General features: G+C 50.8%; 1 protein-coding gene across 1 annotated transcript in view; it reads right to left on the bottom strand.

Moving 5' to 3' along the window:
• LOC144950724 (myocyte-specific enhancer factor 2C-like) overlaps positions 1-8,487 on the bottom strand; it is an 88,967-nt gene extending 80,480 nt beyond the window's left edge. Inside the window, exon 1 of the mRNA XM_078880797.1 lies at positions 8,097-8,487. The gene's annotated coding sequence lies outside the window, so the exon portion shown is untranslated. The remainder of the gene's footprint in view (positions 1-8,096) is intronic.
• Positions 8,488-18,879: the final 10,392 nt, after the last annotated feature.

Here is an 18,879-nt window from a genome sequence, read left to right as displayed (position 1 = left end):
GGACAGTGTTGAGTCTGTGGGCAGTGTTGAGTCTGTGGGCAGTGTTGAGTCTGTGGGTAGTGTTGAGTCTGTGGGCAGTGTTGAGTCTGTGGGTAGTGTTGAGTCTGTGGGCAGTGTTGAGTCTGTGGGCAGTGTTGAGTCTATGGGCAGTGTTGAGTCTGTGGGCAGTGTTGAGTCTGTGGGCAGTGTTGAGTCTGTGGGCAGTGTTGAGTCTGTGGGCAGTGTTGAGTTGAGTCTGTGGGCAGTGTTGAGTCTGTGGGCAGTGTTGAGTCTATGGGTAGTGTTGAGTCAGTGGGCAGTGTTGAGTCTGTGGGCAGTGTTGAGTCTGTGGGCAGTGTTGAGTCTGTGGGCAGTGTTGAGTCTGTGGGCAGTGTTGAGTCTGTGGGCAGTGTTGAGTCTGTGGGCAGTGTTGAGTCTGTGGGCAGTGTTGAGTCTATGGGTAGTGTTGAGTCAGTGGGCAGTGTTGAGTCTGTGGGCAGTGTTGAGTCTGTGGGCAGTGTTGAGTCTGTGGGCAGTGTTGAGTCTGTGGGCAGTAAGTATGTTGAACTTCTTTCGCACCCTACGTAGCCAACGGTGCTAATCGAACGTGCGGTGAAGTACAACAAACTAAACACGAAAAAAACTGTTCTCCTCAAGAAATTAGTTCGTCAAACGAAATTGTTTCAAAAGTACAAAGCTCCAGTGGCTTCATAATATCAGAGCCACAAGGTGGAAATCACCGGGTGTTGGAGTTGTCGGGGTTGGTGGACCGCTCAGAGATCACAGCACACGCGAGAACATCCACGTGGCAGTACAGGATGACAGTACAGCAAGTAGGTAACTCCCCACAATGGGCGCCACGGAGGCAAGGAGATGTTTACTACCTCGCCTGGTATGCAGGAGATCTTTGGTTCGATCCCGACCCTGACGCCTGCTGTATATTCGGAGTTTGAGTGTCTCTCTCTCTCATCATCATCACGGTGGCTAGGAGATGTCAACTACATCGCCTGGTTGCAAGAGATCTTTGGTTCGATCCCGACCTTGACGCCTGCTGTATATTCGGAGTTTGTGTGTCTCTCTCTCTCATCATCATCATGGTGGCTAGGAGATGTTAACTACCTCGCCTGGTATGCAGGAGATCTTTGGTTCGATCCCGACCCTGACGCCTGCTGTATATTCGGAGTTTGTGTGTCTCTCTCTCTCATCATCATCACGGTGGCTAGGAGATGTCAACTACATCGCCTGGTATGCAAGAGATCTTTGGTTCGATCCCGACCCTGACGCCTGCTGTATATTCGGAGTTTGAGTGTCTCTCTCTCTCTCCCCGTGGTCGCGTGGATTTTTCTCTCGGGTCCTCCGGTTTTTCACTCCACGTTTAGAATCAACGTCACGGGATTAGAGTGATTTGGCTGCTGAACATTTCCACGTGGTGATGATGATGATGAGCCACTTTGTTGAGCTATCATTTACTGGACAGCTGTGGAGAAGAGCTTCATAGCTCATCCGATTTGTGATAGACGGGTCGATTCTAATGAAGTGCTATATAGCCGCTAAGTGGTGCCTTTACCTGCTAAAATTAAAACTAGTTGAGTTGTAAAATGTGTGGCCATGTCGCTTTTGAAAAAGAAGTTAATAACTCAATGGACTTTACCTTGTAAGATAAAAAAATAAACCATTAGTTAAGTTTCGATGTAAAGCTTTCGTGACTGCAGGGATTCATATTCTTGGTTCTTTCGGTAAAGTCACGTAGAAGGGAAATAATAAAATAATAAAAATAAAACATAATAAAATAATTCTCACGACGTTTCGGCCACAACGCAATTAGCCGTCCTCAGGTGAAGAACAGGTCCATTTAGCTAGAAAGCTAAAGGGATTAAACGATTTTTTTTAAATGTCCATAATAGAGTTTTTTTTTGGGAGGGTTAGATCGGGTAAATATGAATGTGTCATTAAACCCGCCACCACCCGACACAGCCACTTAGTAATGGGTTCATTACGTTAACAAATCGTGGCCAATTCGTTACTAGTTCATCACCAACCGGTTGTGTGTTGGAGAGTAAACCCACAACATTTACAATTGTACCAGCTATTTTTTGTTATGTAGCAATCACAAATGAAATCTCAACGAAGTAGTTGATCATCATCATCGCGCATGAAATGTATTTGCAGTCAAATACTCGTGGCGATGTTGATTCTAAATGTGGAGGGGAAAGCCGGAGGACCCAGAGAAAAATACGCGCGACCATAAAGAGAGAGAGAGATAGACACACACTCGCAAACTCCACATGTATACAGCAGGTGTGAGGGTTGGGATCGAAATCACGACCACCTGTAGACCAGGCGAGGTAGTTAACATCTCCTATCCACCGTAATGATGATGATGATGGGAGAGACACCACAAACTCTATAGCAGCAGCAGGCGTCAGGGTCGGGATCGAACCCACGAACTCCTGCATACCAGGCGAGGTAGTTAACATCTCCTAGCCACCGTGATGATGATGATGATGAGAGACACCACAAACTCTATATCAGCAGCAGGCGTCAGGGTCGGGATCGAACCCACGACCTCCTGCATACCAGGCGAGGTAGTTAACATCTCCTAGCCACCGTGATGATGATGATGATGATGATGAGAGAGACACCACAAACTCCAAACATGCAGCAGGCGTCAGAGTCGGGATTGAACCCACGACCTCCTTGCATACCAGGCGAGGGAGTTAACATCTCCTAGCCACCGCGACGCCCAAATCAGGGTTGGGGTTCAGATTAGCGCTTGCACCTGTACGTATGTATGTTGAACTTCTTTCGCACCGGACGTATTCGACCGTGATAATCGGACGTGCGGGGGAAGGACAACAAACGGAACACAACAACAAGCAGCTCTAAAGAAATTAGTTTTAAATCTCGATGTAAAGTGCATGGCTCCAGTGTGTGTGCGTCTTTCTTTTTTAATCCTTTTTATTAAGTTCGCTTGCTTGCTTAGGACCGTGCATATCTTTCGGTCGTTTTTTAACCCACTTCCCGTGATCCAATCGAGCTGACATTTTGCACACAGACTCGTTGTGCGTGACAATGCATTTTCGTGAAAAAAAAATTCCAAAATTTTACACTGTTTAGGGAAAAAATTGTAAATATTTAATTACCAATTGTTTAATGCTGCCAGACAATCATCTGACCCATAGGTGGCAGCCATCTCAAGCCAGAGGACGAGAGGACTCTAGCCGCCCCGATGCCACGCATATAAAGGATTTATAGTGAAAAACTTTGTTTTTACGGGTTTACTTGTTCTCTGTCTGTGCTGCCTGTTTAACCTACTCCGCATCTTCAGCCCGATGCGTCTCAATGTCGCTGTGTCCGTATCTCTGTCTCAGTGTCTCTTTCAGGCTCTGCGTGTCTCTTAGTCCACGTGTCTGTGCCTCCATCCCTCTCTCTCCGGGTCTCGCTGCATCTGTGTTGTGTGTCTCTCTGTGTGTCTCTCTCTGTATGTCCCTCTGTGCGCGTGTGTCTCTGTGTCTATGCCACCATCTCCCTGTGTCTCTATCTCTCCATGGCTGTCTCTGTCTGTCTGTGTCTCCCCGCCTCTCTCTCTTTGTGTCTCTCTCTGCATGTCCCTCTGTCCACGTGTGTCTCTGTCTCAATGCCACCGTCTCCCTGTGTCCCCGTGTCTGTATCTCTCCGTGGCTGTCTCTGTCTGTCTGTGTCTCCCCGCCTCTCTCTCTCTCTCCGTGTCTCTCTCTCTGCATGTCCCTCTGTGCGCGTGTGTCTCTGTCTCAATGCCACCGTCTCCCTGTGTCTCTATCTCTCCATGGCTGTCTCTGTCTGTCTGTGTCTCCCCGCCTCTCTCTCTCTCTCTGTGTGTCTCTCTCTCCATGGCTGTCTCTGTCTGTCTGTGTCTCCCCGCCTCGCTCTCTCTCTCTCTCTCTCCGTGTCTCTCTCTGCATGTCCCTCTGTCCACGTGTGTCTCTGTGTCTATGCCACCGTCTCCCTGTGTCTCGTTCTCTCCGTGGCTGTCTCTGTCTCTCTACTCGGGCTCTTAAAGGACAACGTTAACTGCGTCAGCGCTTACAAAGTCAATCACCGGTTTCTGAAAGTTCATAACCGGTAACCCGTTCCTAGCGGATTGTCTGCAATGAATGTCACCAGCTCGTGCAAAAAACGCACGGCGGTATGAGATCATTGGGGTAGTTGAGATTATTTAGATAATTTATATTATTGATAATATTTAGATTATTGAGATCATTGATATTATTGAGATTATTGATATTATTTCGATTATTTCGATTATTATTTAGATAATTGAGAATATTTCGATTATTGAGATGATTTAGATTACTTAGATTATTGAGATTATTTAGATTATTGGGATGATTTAGTTTATTGAGATTATTGAGATGATTAAAAGTATTTACATTATTTAAATGATTGATATCATTTAGATTATTGAGATTATTTAAATAATTGAGATAATTTATATTATTTACATTATTTGTATTGTTGAGATTATCTATTATTGAGATTATTTAAATAATAATTAGATTGAGAATATTTAGATTATTGAGATTAATATTTTGATTATTTAGATCATTGTGATTATTGAGATGATTTAGATTACTGAGAATATTTAGATTACTGAGATGATTGATATTATCGAGATTATTTCGATTATTTAGGTTATTGAGATGATTTAGATAATTGAGATGATTAAGATTACTTAGATTATTGAGATCATTGAATTTATTGAGATTATGTAGATTATTGGGATGATTTAGTTTATTGAGATTATTTACATTATTAATTTTTTTTATATTATTTAGATTATTGAGATTATTTATATTATTCAGATTTTTTGATTATTTTTATTATTTAGATCATTGTGATTATTGAGCTCATTTAAATTACTGAGATTATTTATATTATTTAGATCATTGTGATTATTGAGATGATTTAGATTACTGAGAATATTTAGATTACTGAGATGATTGATATTATCGAGATTATTTCGATTATTTAGGTTATTGAGATGATTTAGATGATTGAGATTATTTAGATTACTTAGATTATTGAGATCATTGAGTTATTGAGATTATTCAGATTATTGAGATTATTTTGATTATTTAGATCATTGTGATTATTGAGATTATTTAGATTATTGTGATTATTGAGATTATTTTGATTATTTAGATCATTGTGATTATTGAGATTATTTAGATTATTGTGATTATTGAGATTATTTGGATTATTTAGATCATTGTGATTATTGAGATGATTTAGATTATTTCGATTACTGAGATTATTTAGATTATTGGGATTATTTATATTATTGAGTTGATGTACCATCATTCGCCCTCGCTACGCAGTTAAGAGTTGGAGAGGCACAGCCCTGCAAATACGCCGCCTTGCTCACTCCACTGCTGGCTGTAAGGAAGCTGCACTTGAAGCAGCTCGAGATAAAGGCAGGGTACTTGGCCTACTTGTCCACGAGACGTCGTGGAAGAGGTGGGCAGATGTCGTGGAAGAGGTTTGGGGAACACGACACTTCACCGAATTCCGATCACAGTTCCTATGAACACTGTCACATTGCTTATGGCTTTTATTTTTGGTGATTTCTAAAAGTGTTTTGGTTTGGCCATGTTCGTTTGTTGTTGTACGGAGTTAGAATGATGGCTTTAATCTAAGTTGTCTTGTGGTTGTTGTTGCTGTTGTTTGACTTACATCCCACTGGGGTTTTTGCACACAGCTTTGGTGTACGGTGCTTTTTTATCTGGAAGACTTTGCAGTTTTTCCTGAACTTTTCTGTTTGCGCATATTCACTTTGAGATGTTTTCTTGTTCATGTGTTTTTTGTTTGTTGCGGTTGCACCCGATTCAAGAGCCGAATGGCTCACATGACTATACCAAATAAATTAAATAAATTAAATGAAATGAAACGGCACCGATTGACTTATCTGTGCTCGAACCCGTCCGTGGCACGTCGCTGGCTGAGTTTTAAAAAATCGCCCCCCCCCGCCCCACTCCCCCCACCCCCCGCCCCACTCCCCCCACCCCCCAATCCCGCCCGCCTCAACGTGGTTCCAACTGCCGCGCCCGGAGATGGAGTCAAACCGTGGCCCTCTGGGTCGCAGGCCGACTCGGGTGGCTCGCTCAATGAAAGCGGTCACAATGCTCTGATTCTCACTCGACATTTCTCCGCGTGGGGCGAAATCGGTAATGTAAAAAACACGTCCAAAACCGACGTTCGCGAACCCTACGCTCAAGGCACTTGCCCCAGCAGCACACGTAGCCTATGCGGGGGAGCTTTGCCTTTGCGTTGTACATAAGCGCGCGCGCGCGTGCGTGTGTGTTTGTGCGCGTGTCTGTGTGTGTGTTTGTGCGTGTGTCTGTGTGTGCGTGTGTCTGTGTGTGCGTGTGTCTGTGTGTGCTTGGCGTGTGTCTGTGTGTGTGTGTTTGTGTGCGAGTGTCTGTGTGTGTGTGTCTGTGCGTGTGTGTTTGTGCGCGTGTCTGTGTGTGTGTGTTTGTGCGTGTGTCTGTGTGTGCGTGTGTCTGTGTGTGCGTGTGTCTGTGTGTGTTTGTGCGCGTGTCTGTGTGTGTGCGCGCGTGTCTGTGTGTGTGTTTGTGCGCGTGTGTGTGTTTGTGCGCGTGTATGTGTGTGTGTTTGTGCGCGTGTGTGTGTTCATGCGCGTGTCTGTGTGTGTTTGTGCGCGTTTGTGTTTGTGTGTTCGTGCGTGTGTCTGTGTGTGTTTGTGCGTGTGTCTGTGTGTGTTTGTGCGTGTGTGTGTGTTTGTGCGTGTATATGTGTGTGTGTGTGTTTGTGTGTGTTTGTGCGCGTGTAAGTGTGTGTGTTTGTGCGCGTGTATGTGCGCTTGTGTGTGTTCGTGCGCGTGTATGTGTGTGTTTGTGCGCGTGTGTTTGTGCGCGTGTGTGTGTGTGTTTGTGCCTGTGTGTGTGTTTGTGTGCGCGTGTCTGTGTGTTTGTCTGTGCGTGTGTCTGTGTCTGTGTGTGTGTGTGTTTGTGTGTTTTTGCTCGTGTCTGTGTGTGTCTGTGTGTGTGTGTTTGTGCGCGTGCCTGTCTGTGTGTGTGCGTGTGTATGTCTGTGGGGCCTTACCATCAGCCCCACCCAAACTAAGCACCTGCCTGAGTATTTTGTACCATCGGACACTCCATCCGCAGAATTCCCAATCGGTGATGGGGCAGTAGTGGAGAGTTTCCCATACCTGGGCAGTGTGCTTATGACCGGCTCCAGTTTAACAGCAGAGGTCTCACTCCGAATTAGTCGAGCGGCAATATCTTTTCATCGGTTGCGTAACGCTGTGTGGAAGCTACCTGGTCTGTCGCTCCGCACGAAGCTTCAAGTCTTCTCGGCCACAGTCATTCCCTCCCTTCTCTACGCTTGCGAAACGTGGATCCCCCTAATGGAGCATCTTCGCCGGTTGGAAACATTTACGCTGGCCTGCCTACGATCCATCCTGGGTTTAACCAGGCTGGATTGTGTGAGGAGCTCACAAATCCTTGAAAGATCTGGGCAAAGTCCCATCGGTGAGCTCCTCCGGCAGGCAAGGCTGCGTTGGCTGGGTCATGTAGCCCGCATGCCCAGCCACCGCATGCCGAAACAGCTTTTGTTCAGCCGGATCGAGTGGGCTAAACGGGCGCGGCACGGGCTAGAGAAGAGATGGAGTGATGTGATACAGGAGGACGTAGAGCTGAGTGGACTTGCCGATGACTGGTACCAGCGGTGTCAAGATCGGCCTCTGTGGAGGAGGCTCGTGAAGGACGCTACTGGGCAGTTGGAGGCAGTCGCCCTCCAGCAACAACGGAGGGCGGAGGAACGACGCTCACAACAACGAGCGGAGCGCCGGGTGGATAAAGCACAGCAAGTTGGCACAGTAGGGGGCACAGGTGGTGCATGAGCCAGTCATCTCGATCATCTCAGTCAGTCGACCCGTGGCACCTGCTGGGTCTGCCTTGTGACCTCCTGCCAGCGGGCGTTCGACACTTCATCGTGGCCTCAAGGTGCACATGGCCTGGCACAAGAGTCGTGGTGACGTCACCGCGAATGGCGGTTGTTGTTGTGTGTGTCTGTGTGTGTGCGTGTATGTGTGTGTATGTGTGTGTGTGTCTTACCTTCAAACTCCCTGCTCACCACCAGCACTGCACCACACACTTCATCCGCCTCTTCTCTCGCTCCGGGATGGGGTGGTGGTCGCCGCTGATGATGATCGTGATGATGATGCTGATGATCGTGATGATCGTGATGATGATGATGCTGCTGCTGATCGTGACGATGATGATACCTATGATTTCGGGATTAGGCAAATGGAGTTTACGCATCCAGTAGCGGGGGACGCATGGCAAAACAGCGCACGATACGGGACGTTACTATGCCGGGCCGAGGACATCCGCGGTGGGTGGGAGCCCGAGAGAGATGAGGTGGCTGAGACGAGGAGAGCAATAGGGGCGATAGCAGAGAGAGAGAGAGAGGTTAGGGGGAGGTGTGGGAGGAGAGGGAGACTGAGTGGGAGATTGGGGGAGTGGGAGAGTGGGAGAGAGACACGAGTGTGAGACTGAGTGGGAGATTGGGGGGGAGGGGGGGGGCAGAGAGTGGGAGGAGGAAGAGGGAGAGAGTCACTGGGGGAGAGAGACAGGAGAGAGGGAGTCACTGGGGGAGAGACGGTGAGTTGTGAACATCATTCACTTACTCACTCGCTCTGCCCACACTCTGTCATTATCGCGACCACGCGGGGGGGGGGGGTAGAGGGTGGGGGGCGGGGGGAGGAGAGGGGGGGTAGAGAGGGGGGGAGAGGGGGGGTAGAAAGGAAGGAGGGGAGAGAGGGGGGAGGGGTGGAGAGGGGGGGGGCAGCGTGACCTCCACGCAGTGAATTGACGACGTTTGACGAGGTGTCCCTACCGATTGACGATGTGCCGCTGCTGGTTTATGATGAGGTGGGGGGGGGGCTGGGATGGTGACGAGGTGTAAGGGTGAGGTGTGAAGAGGTGGCAAGAGGTCGTCGTCATCGCTGTCATCAGGCGTCGTGGACGATCCGCTGCTGGATGACGCTCTCCCCACGTGGGCGATCGCAATGATTCGTGGGTGCCTGACGAGGTGTCACTATGACGTCACTACTGACGAGGTGTCACCGCTGATGAGGTGTCACTATGACGTCACTACTGACGAGGTGTCACTACTGACGAGGTGTCACTATGACGTCACTACTGACGAGGTGTCACTCCTGACGAGGTGTCACCGCTGACGAGGTGTCACTACTGACGAGGTGTCACTATGACGTCACTACTGACGAGGTGTCACTACTGACGAGGTGTCACTATGACGTCACTACTGACGAGGTGTCACTCCTGACGAGGTGTCACCGCTGACGAGGTGTCACTATGACGTCACTACTGACGAGGTGTCACTACTGACGAGGTGTCACTATGACGTCACTACTGACGAGGTGTCACTCCTGACGAGGTGTCACCGCTGACGAGGTGTCACTATGACGAGGTGTCACTATGACGTCACTCCTGACGAGGTGTCACTACTGACGAGGTGTCACTATGACGTCACTCCTGACGAGGTGTCACCGCTGACGAGGTGTCACCACTGACGAGGTGTCACTATGACGTCACTCCTGACGAGGTGTCACTACTGACGAGGTGTCACCGCTGACGAGGTGTCACCGCTGACGAGGTGTCACTACTGACGAGGTGTCACCGCTGACGAGGTGTCACCGCTGACGAGGTGTCACTATGACGAGGTGTCACTATGACGTCACTCCTGACGAGGTGTCACTGCTGACGAGGAGTGCATATCTCTGTATCTGTGTTTGTGTATATACATGTGTGTACCGTGTATATTTATGAGTGCACCTAGCCTGGCACGAGCGCCGTGGTGACATCACCGCCACTTAGTGGAGGAGGGTGACGGCTACTGTTGTTGTTGTTGTTGCATGAATGCGCGTGTATGTGCGTGTGTCTGTCTGTGTGTGTGTGTTTGTGTGTGTGTACGTGTATGTACGTGTGTGTGTGTCTGTGTGTGTATGTGTGTGTCTGTGTGTGTGTTTGTGTGTGTGTACGTGTGTGTCTGTGTGTGTGTCTGTGTGTGTGTCTGTGTGTACGTGTGTGTGTGTACGTGTGTGTGTGTCTGTGTGTGTGTGTGGCTGTGTGTGTGTCTGTGTGTGTGTCTGTGTGGGTTTGGCACAGTAGGGGCACAGGTGGTGCATCAGCCAGTCATCTGGGTCATCTCGGTCAGTCGACCCGTGGCACCTGGGTCTGCCCCGTGACCTCCTGCCAGCGGGTGTTCGACACTTCACGTGGCCTCAAGATGCACATGGCCTGGCACAAGCGTCGTGGTGACGTCACCACCACTTAGTGGCGAATGGCGTTTGTTGTTGTTGTGTGTGTTTGTCTGTGTGTGTGTATGTGTCTGTGTGTCTGTGTGTACGTGTGTGTGTGTACGTGTGTGTTTTTCTGTGTGTGTGTATGTCTGCGTGTGTGTATGTGTGTGTGTTTGTCTGTGTGTGTGTGTACGTGTGTGTGTCTGCGTGTGTCTGCGTGTGTCTGTGTGTACACGTATATCTGTGTGTGTCTGTGTCTGTATGTGTCTGTATGTGTCTGTGTGTGTCTGTCTGTGTGTGTCTGTGTGTGTGTCTGTGTGTACGCGTATGTCCGTACGCGTATGTCCGTGTGTGTCTGTGTGTGTGGCTGTGTGTGTGTCTGTGTGTGTGTATGCGTATGTCTGTGTCTGTGTGTGTATCTCTGTGTCTGCGTGTGTGTGTCTGTGCATAGGTGCTCGCTAAAAGCACTTGTCCCAACAGTCTGCTAAGGCTACACGGGAGATATTTGTCTTTTGTCTCGGTGTGTGTGTGTTGTGGTGGGGAGTGGTGGTGCAGCGGTTAGCGCGCTGTGCTGCGCTCCCGGCAACCCGAGTTCGATTCCGGCCCACGGCCACCAACACCAATGACGATTATCTGAACCGGGTCCTGCCTGAGCCTCCCCTAGGTCGACTCAGCCTTAAGTGAGTAGACAAAGCAGAGCCGGGCGTGGCGGGAATAAACATGAATCCCCATTGTGGCCGTCATATGCGCTCACCATCAGCACTTGCCCCCAACAGCAGTCTGTTGTTGTTGCGGGCTATACGGGGGATCTTTGTCTTTGTAGCGTGCGTGCGTGTGCGTGCCCACACGCGCCCTCCCCGTATATTTAGACCCGGGGCCCGCGATATTTTTACACGAATTACAGGACACACACACAGTGGTGACACACACGCACACACAGACAGGGGTGACACACACGCACACACAGACAGGGGTGACACACACGCACACAGACGGGGGTGACACACACACACACAGTGGTGGCACTCACACACAGTGGTGACACACACACACAGTGACACACACACACACAGTGACACACACACACACAGTGACACACACACACACAGTGGTGACACACACACACAGTGGTGACACACACGCACACACAGACAGGGGTGACACACACGCACACACAGACAGGGGTGACACACACGCACACAGACGGGGGTGACACACACACACACAGTGGTGGCACACACACACAGTGGTGACACACACACACAGTGACACACACACACAGTGGTGACACACACACACACAGTGGTGGCACACACACACAGTGGTGACACACACACACACAGTGACACACACACACAGTGGTGACACACACACACAGACGGGGGTGACACACACACACAGTGGTGACACACACACACACAGTGACACACACACACAGTGGTGACACACACACACAGACGGGGGTGACACACACACACAGTGGTGACACACACACAGTGGTGACACACACACAAAGACGGTGGTGACACACACACGCACACACGCGCGCTCAGCCAGTCCCTATAACATCTTCAAATGACACCCACCCACACAGACGGTGGTGACACACACCCACCCACACCGGGGTGACACACACACACACAAACGGCGGTGACACCCACCCACACACACACGCACCGTGTGCCGCTAAACACTTAATTGGCACGTAGGGAACACGCGCACTCACCTCCACGCTCAACAACACGTCACCACCGGCATCGTCAACCATCATCATCCCTATCATCATCATCATCGTCACCGTCACCGCAACACGTGCGCTCCGCGTCCACGTGTTGGTCACGTGCCCCACCCCCTTACCCCCAGTCACCGTCTGGGGGGTCAGGGGGAGGGGGTCTGCAGGTGACCCCCACCTCCCACCCACCCACCCCCCCCGCTTTCATCACCGCAGTACTGGCGACAAATCTAAAACGAAACGATTTTTGTTATTTTTTTTTTACCAGGTAAGGCTGAGCTGCTATATTTAGCTCTTTTACAGACACCACCTGGCTATCAAAAACGATAGCTCAACGAAGTGGGCTTATCATCATCACCATCATCATTATGTGGGAATTTATAGCAGCAGCCAAAAATACCCTTAAACGCGGGGCGTCGATTCTAAATGTGGATGGGAAAAACCGGAGGAACCCGAAGAAAAATACACGCGACTACGGGGAGAGAGAGAGAGACACGAGCAAACTCCTGCTGTAGAGCAGCAGCAGGCGTCGTCAGGGTCGGGATCGAACCCACGGCCTCCTGTAGACCAGGCGAGGTAGTCAACATCTCGCAACCGTGGCGAGATGTTCACACCCCATCATTCTCCAACCCGACTTGACCCCGAACCCTTATCCAGAAGCCCTAGCCCAAACTCCTAGCCCCAACCCCTAGCCCCAACCCCTAGCCTGGACCCATAGCCGAAACCGCGAGCCCGAACTGCTAGCCCGAACTTCTAGCCCGAACCCCTAGCCCAAACCCCTAGCCCAAACCCCTAGCCCAAACCCCTAGCCCAAACCCCTAGCCCAAACTCCTAGCCCAGACCCCTAGCCCAAACTCCTAGCCCAGACCCCTAGCCCAAACTCCTAGCCCAGACCCCTAGCCCAGACCCCTAGCCCAAACTCCTAGCCCCAACCCCTAGCCCCAACCCCTAGCCCCAACCCCTAGTCCTCAACCCCTAGCCCCAACCCCTAGTCCTCAACCCCTAGCCCCAACCCCTAGTCCTCAACCCCTAGCACTAACCCTTATCCCTCAACCCCTATCCCTCAACCCCTAGTCCTCAACCCCTAGTCCTCACCCCTAGTCCTCAACCCCTAGTCCGAACCTATAGCCAGATCCCGTAGCCCTTAACCGTAGCCCTCAACCTCGAGCCCGAACTCCAAAATGTAACACACACACTTTAGCGACCAACATTTTTCATAATTGAGTTTTTTTTGGGGCGATAAGATCGCGCAAACATAAAATGTGTCGTTAAACCCGCCACCACCCGGCGCAGCCGATTAGTAAGTGGTTCGTCACGTAAACAAAGACGTGCCGATGAGTTGACTGGTTCAGGACTACACCGGCTGTGTGTTGGAGAGAGTTAACCCCACAACACCATTTACGATTTGAGCACCATAAAGTTTCGCCGGCGATTACAATAACAACAACACCAACACCCAGCATCAGCAACAGCTTCACCAGGCGATGACGCTCACCCTAACCCACCCTGGTGTGTCCCCCCCCCAACGCTTTCCCCCATTCCCCACCACACCCCCCCAAATCCCCCCAACGCTTTCAACCCCACAACACGCCAACTTTGTCTTCCTTCCGTCTCTACCGCCATGGTCACATTCCCTCGGTTGAACCCGGACCCTGGCTCTGACCCTGAACCCATTCGGAGCCCCCTTACTCCGACTCTAACCCCCTTTACCCGAACCCCCATCCAGTGAGTCCTAACTCTGACCATCCCCCCCCCCCCCCCAATCTATCAAACTTCTACCCCTAACCTTAAACCATAGCTACAATTTAAAACCCCCTAACCTCAAAGCCTGAACCCTACCCACCGCCAATGTGCCCCCTAACCTCCACCATCAAATCGCTGCCTCCCGCCACCCAACTACCCACCACCCACCACCTTTCATCTCAGCACAGCATCACCATTGTTGCGCGTTACGTAACGTAGCGTCGAACTGGGACCCATATCTAACGGGGAGCAGCGCCAGAGGTCGCAACCGGGTACCCGATACCCGTACCCTACCCGATACTCGGCTACCCTAACCCGGCCGGGTACGGGTACGGGTACCCGTTTGCGACCCTGGTGCGGCCGGGTATGGGTACGGGTAAGGAATCAAACCCCGTTTGCGACCTCTGAGCAGCGCCCTCCCCTATAGACATCTGGGCACGTCGCCAGCATTGACTCAAGCGACGGCCCGACCATGCCCCGGCTCCTGCCACTGCTGTTGCTGCTGCTGATGATGATGAGGCGCTGAATGTCGAAACCGGCCCACGAGGTTGCGCGTGATTAGTGCTGGTGATGGTGCATTCCTGTGTCGGACGGCCGCGTAGCTGATGATGAACAAGTGGAAGTCATAAAAAAACCTAACAAAATCCGTTCAACACATAGGAGGAGGCTTTTGCTACCAATATCAACCACAGCACAGTTTTTTTTGGGTTATGTGTCGTTAAACCCGCCATCACCCGAGGCAGCCAATTAGTAAGGTTTGTTACGTAAACCGAGTGTGCCAAATCGATACTAGTGTAATAAAGGTCGTGGAAGCGACTTCTGGAATCCGGTCTTTATTTGTCTTTCGTTCACAACACTCCTTCACGCTGCTGACAGACAGCGTGAGAGGGAGAGAGAGAGAGACACGCGCGGCCACGTGGCAGCCTGGACCCCGTTGCAGTGTGGCCTCACCCTCCGTTCGTTCCAGATCTGACCACATGTTGTCCGTCTCCACCCCTTTTAATACCCGGGTCACGTGGTACCTTTCCACCAATCTTGGTTAGCCTCTATGGAATCTTCTAGACTCCATCGTACGTTCCCAGGACCGCGCCCCTGACTTGTCCCCCCATTCGCTGTGGCTAAAGCCAGCAGAACCAATCCTCTACTTACAGATGTCACCTTCCCATTACGTCAGGGCCACGCCCCTAGACTTCCCCCCATTGGCTATGGGCCAGGACCGGTAGAGCCAATCATCGTAACGAGGTGTGATCCATCAGCAACCCGGATATATCCTCACATTACACTAGTACAGCACTAACCGGTGTGTTGGAGAGTAAATCCGCAAAAATTACAATCAGAGTACGACGTTTCACCAGTAATTACAACCGGCATCATCAGGCGGCAGCCAGATTCGTGGAGACATCTTCCTCCTGTCTCGTTCCACGCTGGTGTGTTGGAGGAGGATCTTCTCCACAAGTCTGGCTGTCGCCTGATCAAGCTCGTTGTATTTACTGGCGAAACGTCGTACTCAAATTGTCATGTTGTGGATTTACTTTCCAACACACTGGTTAGTGCTGTACTCGTAACGAATTGGCCCAGTTCCATTTACGTGACAAACCTCACTAATTGGCTGCGTCGGGTGGTGGCGGGTTTAACGACACAACATTTATATATTTACGCGATCTAACCCAAAAAAACACATCTGTTATCGAGCTAACAAAACGTATGACGTGGAGTCACAGACGTGCGCGGGATGGATAACGATGCACGGGAGTGACTTCTCATGTTTAGCCGCTGGGGTCTGCCGGGCAGTACAGCAGCAGTGACCATCCCGCATCCTCACAGCGCAGCAGGCCTGGGTTCGAGTCCCTGGTCCCGTGCGCTCGCCTCCCGTGTTGTGTGTGGACCAGAGGTCGCAAACGGGTTTTGATTCCTTACCCGTACCTGTACCCGGCCGCACCAGGGTCGCAAACGGGTACCCGTACCCTACCTGATACCCAGCTACCCGTACCCGGCCGGGTACGGGTAGGGTACGGGTATCGGGTACCCGATTGCGACCTCTGGGATGAAGCCATGTTCCAGGCGCGGGTTGGTTGATTCTAGGAACTTGAATTGTGAGAAGAGACGAGACGTTGGGAAATGAGTGACAAACGGTGACTCACCAGTGACTCACGGCCTACCCGTACCCAGCCGCACCAGGGTCGCAAACGGGTACCCGTACCCGGCCGGGTACAGGTAGCCGGGTATCGGGTAGGGTACGGGTATCGGGTACCCGGTTGCAACCTCTGGTGTGGACGCTTCATGAGCAGTTCGTGTGCAGTGCGATCACCTTTCGGACCCCTACTGGACATCTGTTAACAAAACAGCTGTGTAGCTCATCAGATTCCTCCTCCTCCAGTCTCAATAAAGATTTTGATAAACTCACTGCTTAACGTGGCCTCTATCTCTCTCTGTGCCTCTCTCTGTCTACGCTCCAGTCCGGATTCTGGAGCGCCACGATATAACTTGCTGACCCCGTGCCTCTACTGGACATCTGTTAACAAAGAGCTTCATAGCTCATCGGGTTACCTCCCACCTCCCTCCTCCAGTCTAAATAATGATTCTGATTGGCAATGTGGACTACCACCACCACCGCCACCGCCCCACCCTGCCCGCTATGGTTTGACTCCCGGCCCCGATTGCACGCAGCACGGGGGGGGGGGGGGGTCTCCTCCTGGTAATGAGGGAGGCGCCGTGCGCCGACTGGGATAGAATGGGAGCTGGTGAGGGGAGGGGGCGGTGGGGGGGGGGGGCTGGGGGGGTCGCATCCCCCCGCTATGTCACGCTGCTAATGAGGCTGAGAGCGATCGCTAATTGGAGGTCGTTAACGCGCACCGCCCCGCGCCGTGCTCCGTGCGTGGGGTCTCACTCCACACAGTTGCCGACCGCCATCTCGCCCACAGAGGACACGGTGGGGCTGGTGGGTGCCATTTGGTGTGGGCCGTGGGGCTCGCCGGAGCTGCCACCGGCAGCAACAGTTCCCGCGGCGGAGACCATGTGTTTGACGACCTCCAATTCTCCCATAAAGAGCACGGCGTTGTCAGCTGTCGCCACTGAGGTGGGGCCGCGGGGGGCGTCGGAGCTGCCTCCTGCGGAGACCACGAGGTTGCCGGCCACCATTTTGCCCACAGAGGGCACGGTGGGGCCGGCGGCGGCCATTTTGGGCCGCAAAGTTCGCTGTAGCTGCTACCGGCATCAGTGGTTCCCGCGGCAGAGACAACGCGGTTGCCTACCGCCATTTCGCCAGCAGAGGGAACGGCGTTGTCGGAGGGCGTCGCTGAGGGTGGGCCGGGAGAGGTGTCAGAGCTGCCGCCTGCAGCGGCGATTCCTGCGGTGGAGACCACGCGGTTGCCGGGCGCCATTTTGCCCGCGGAGGGCATGGCGTGGCAGGCAGGCACTATTTAGAGCGGGACGTGGGACGACGTTAAGGCGGCGATTCAAAGAGCCGCGTGCCGACCATGATGGCTGCCTCCCATTCGGGAGTTTGGGGCGGCGGGAGGCGATTGGATGGTGTTCCATCATCGCTTCGAAACTATCTGTTGGGTGGACTGAATAGGAGGCCCTGCAAGCCCTGCCGACGGCCCTCGACGACGATGCGTTGGTGGAGGTCCGGGCCATCCTGGAAGGTGATCGGTCAACTCTCCAGCGGGCATACGTCCAAATGGCGGCAGCCTTTGACCTGTCTATAACACCTGCACGAGATTTTTGCAGTGGAGGCATCGTGTTGGTGGATTGAAGTCTCGTGCTGGTGGATTAAAGAGTTACATGTTGGTGGATTAAGGAGCAGCATGTTGGTGGGTTAAAGAGTTGCATCTTGGTGGATTAAAGAGCAGCATGTTGGTGGATTAAAGAGTCCAGTGTTGGTGGATTAAATATTCATGTGTTTGTGGATTAAACAGCAGCATGTTTGTGGATTAAAGTCTCGTGTTGGTGGATTAAAGAGCCGCGTGTTGGTGCCATAAAGAGTTGCGTATCAGTGAATTCAAGAGGGGTGTGTTGGTGGAATGAAGAGTCGCATGTTGATGGATTAAAGAGTCGATATGTTGGTGGATTAATGAGAGCTGTGTTGGTTGAATAAAGTGCCGCGTGTTGATGAAGTGAAGAGCAGTGTGTTGGAGGATCGTGGATTATAAAGTCGTGTTTTGGTGGATTAAAGAGTCTCGTGTTGATGGAGTCCTGTGTTGGTGGATTATAGCACTGCCTGTTGGTATATTAAAGAGACCCGTGTTGGTGGATTGAAAAGCAGAGTTTTGGTGGATTAAAGAATTGCGTTTTGGTGTATTAAAGAGTATAATGTTGCTGGATTGAAGGGCCACGTGTTGGTGGATTAAACAGCAGCATGTCGGTGGATTAAAGAGTATTGTGTTGGTCGATTAAAGATTATTGTGTTAGTGCATTAAAGAGTGTTGTGTTGGTGGATTAAAGAGTATTGTGTTGGTCGATTAAAGATTATTGTGTTAGTGCATTAAAGAGTGTTGTGTTGGTGGATTAAAGATTATTGTGTTAGTGCATTAAAGAGTGTTGTGTTGGTGGATTAAAGAGTGTTGTGTTCGTGAATGAAAGAGTGTTGTGTTGGTGGATTAAAGAGTATTGGGTTCGTGAATTAAAGAGTTTATTTTGGTGGACTAAAGCGCCCCCTGTTGGTGGATTAAAGAGTCTCGTGTTCGTGGATTAAAGAGTATTGTGTTGGTGGATTAAATAGTCTAGTGTTGATGGATTAAAGAGTATTGTGTAGGTGGATTAAATAGTCTAGTGTTGATGGATTAAAGAGTATTGTGTAAGTGGATTAAAGAAGTGCGTTTTTGTGGATTAAAGAGCACCTTGTTGGTGCGTTAAAGAGTCGCGTGTTGGAGGATTAAAGAGTCCGGTGTTGGTGAATTAAAGAGTTTATATGTTGGTGGATTGAAAAGCAGCGTGTTGGTGAATTAAAGAGCCACATCTCGTTTTGGTGTAATAAAGAGTGGGTATATATTTGTGGATTAAATAGTTGCTTGTTGGTGGATTAAATCGCTGCCTGAATGGTGGATTCAACAGCAACGTTTTGTTAGATTCAACAGTCGCATACTCTTTGGTTCTTTCG

This window comes from Lampetra fluviatilis, chromosome 59 (assembly GCF_964198595.1).
Source record: "Lampetra fluviatilis chromosome 59, kcLamFluv1.1, whole genome shotgun sequence".
Taxonomy (NCBI): domain Eukaryota; kingdom Metazoa; phylum Chordata; class Hyperoartia; order Petromyzontiformes; family Petromyzontidae; genus Lampetra; species Lampetra fluviatilis.
The sequence above is the reverse complement of the archived record's forward strand: the minus strand, read 5'-3'. Positions and strand labels throughout refer to the sequence as shown.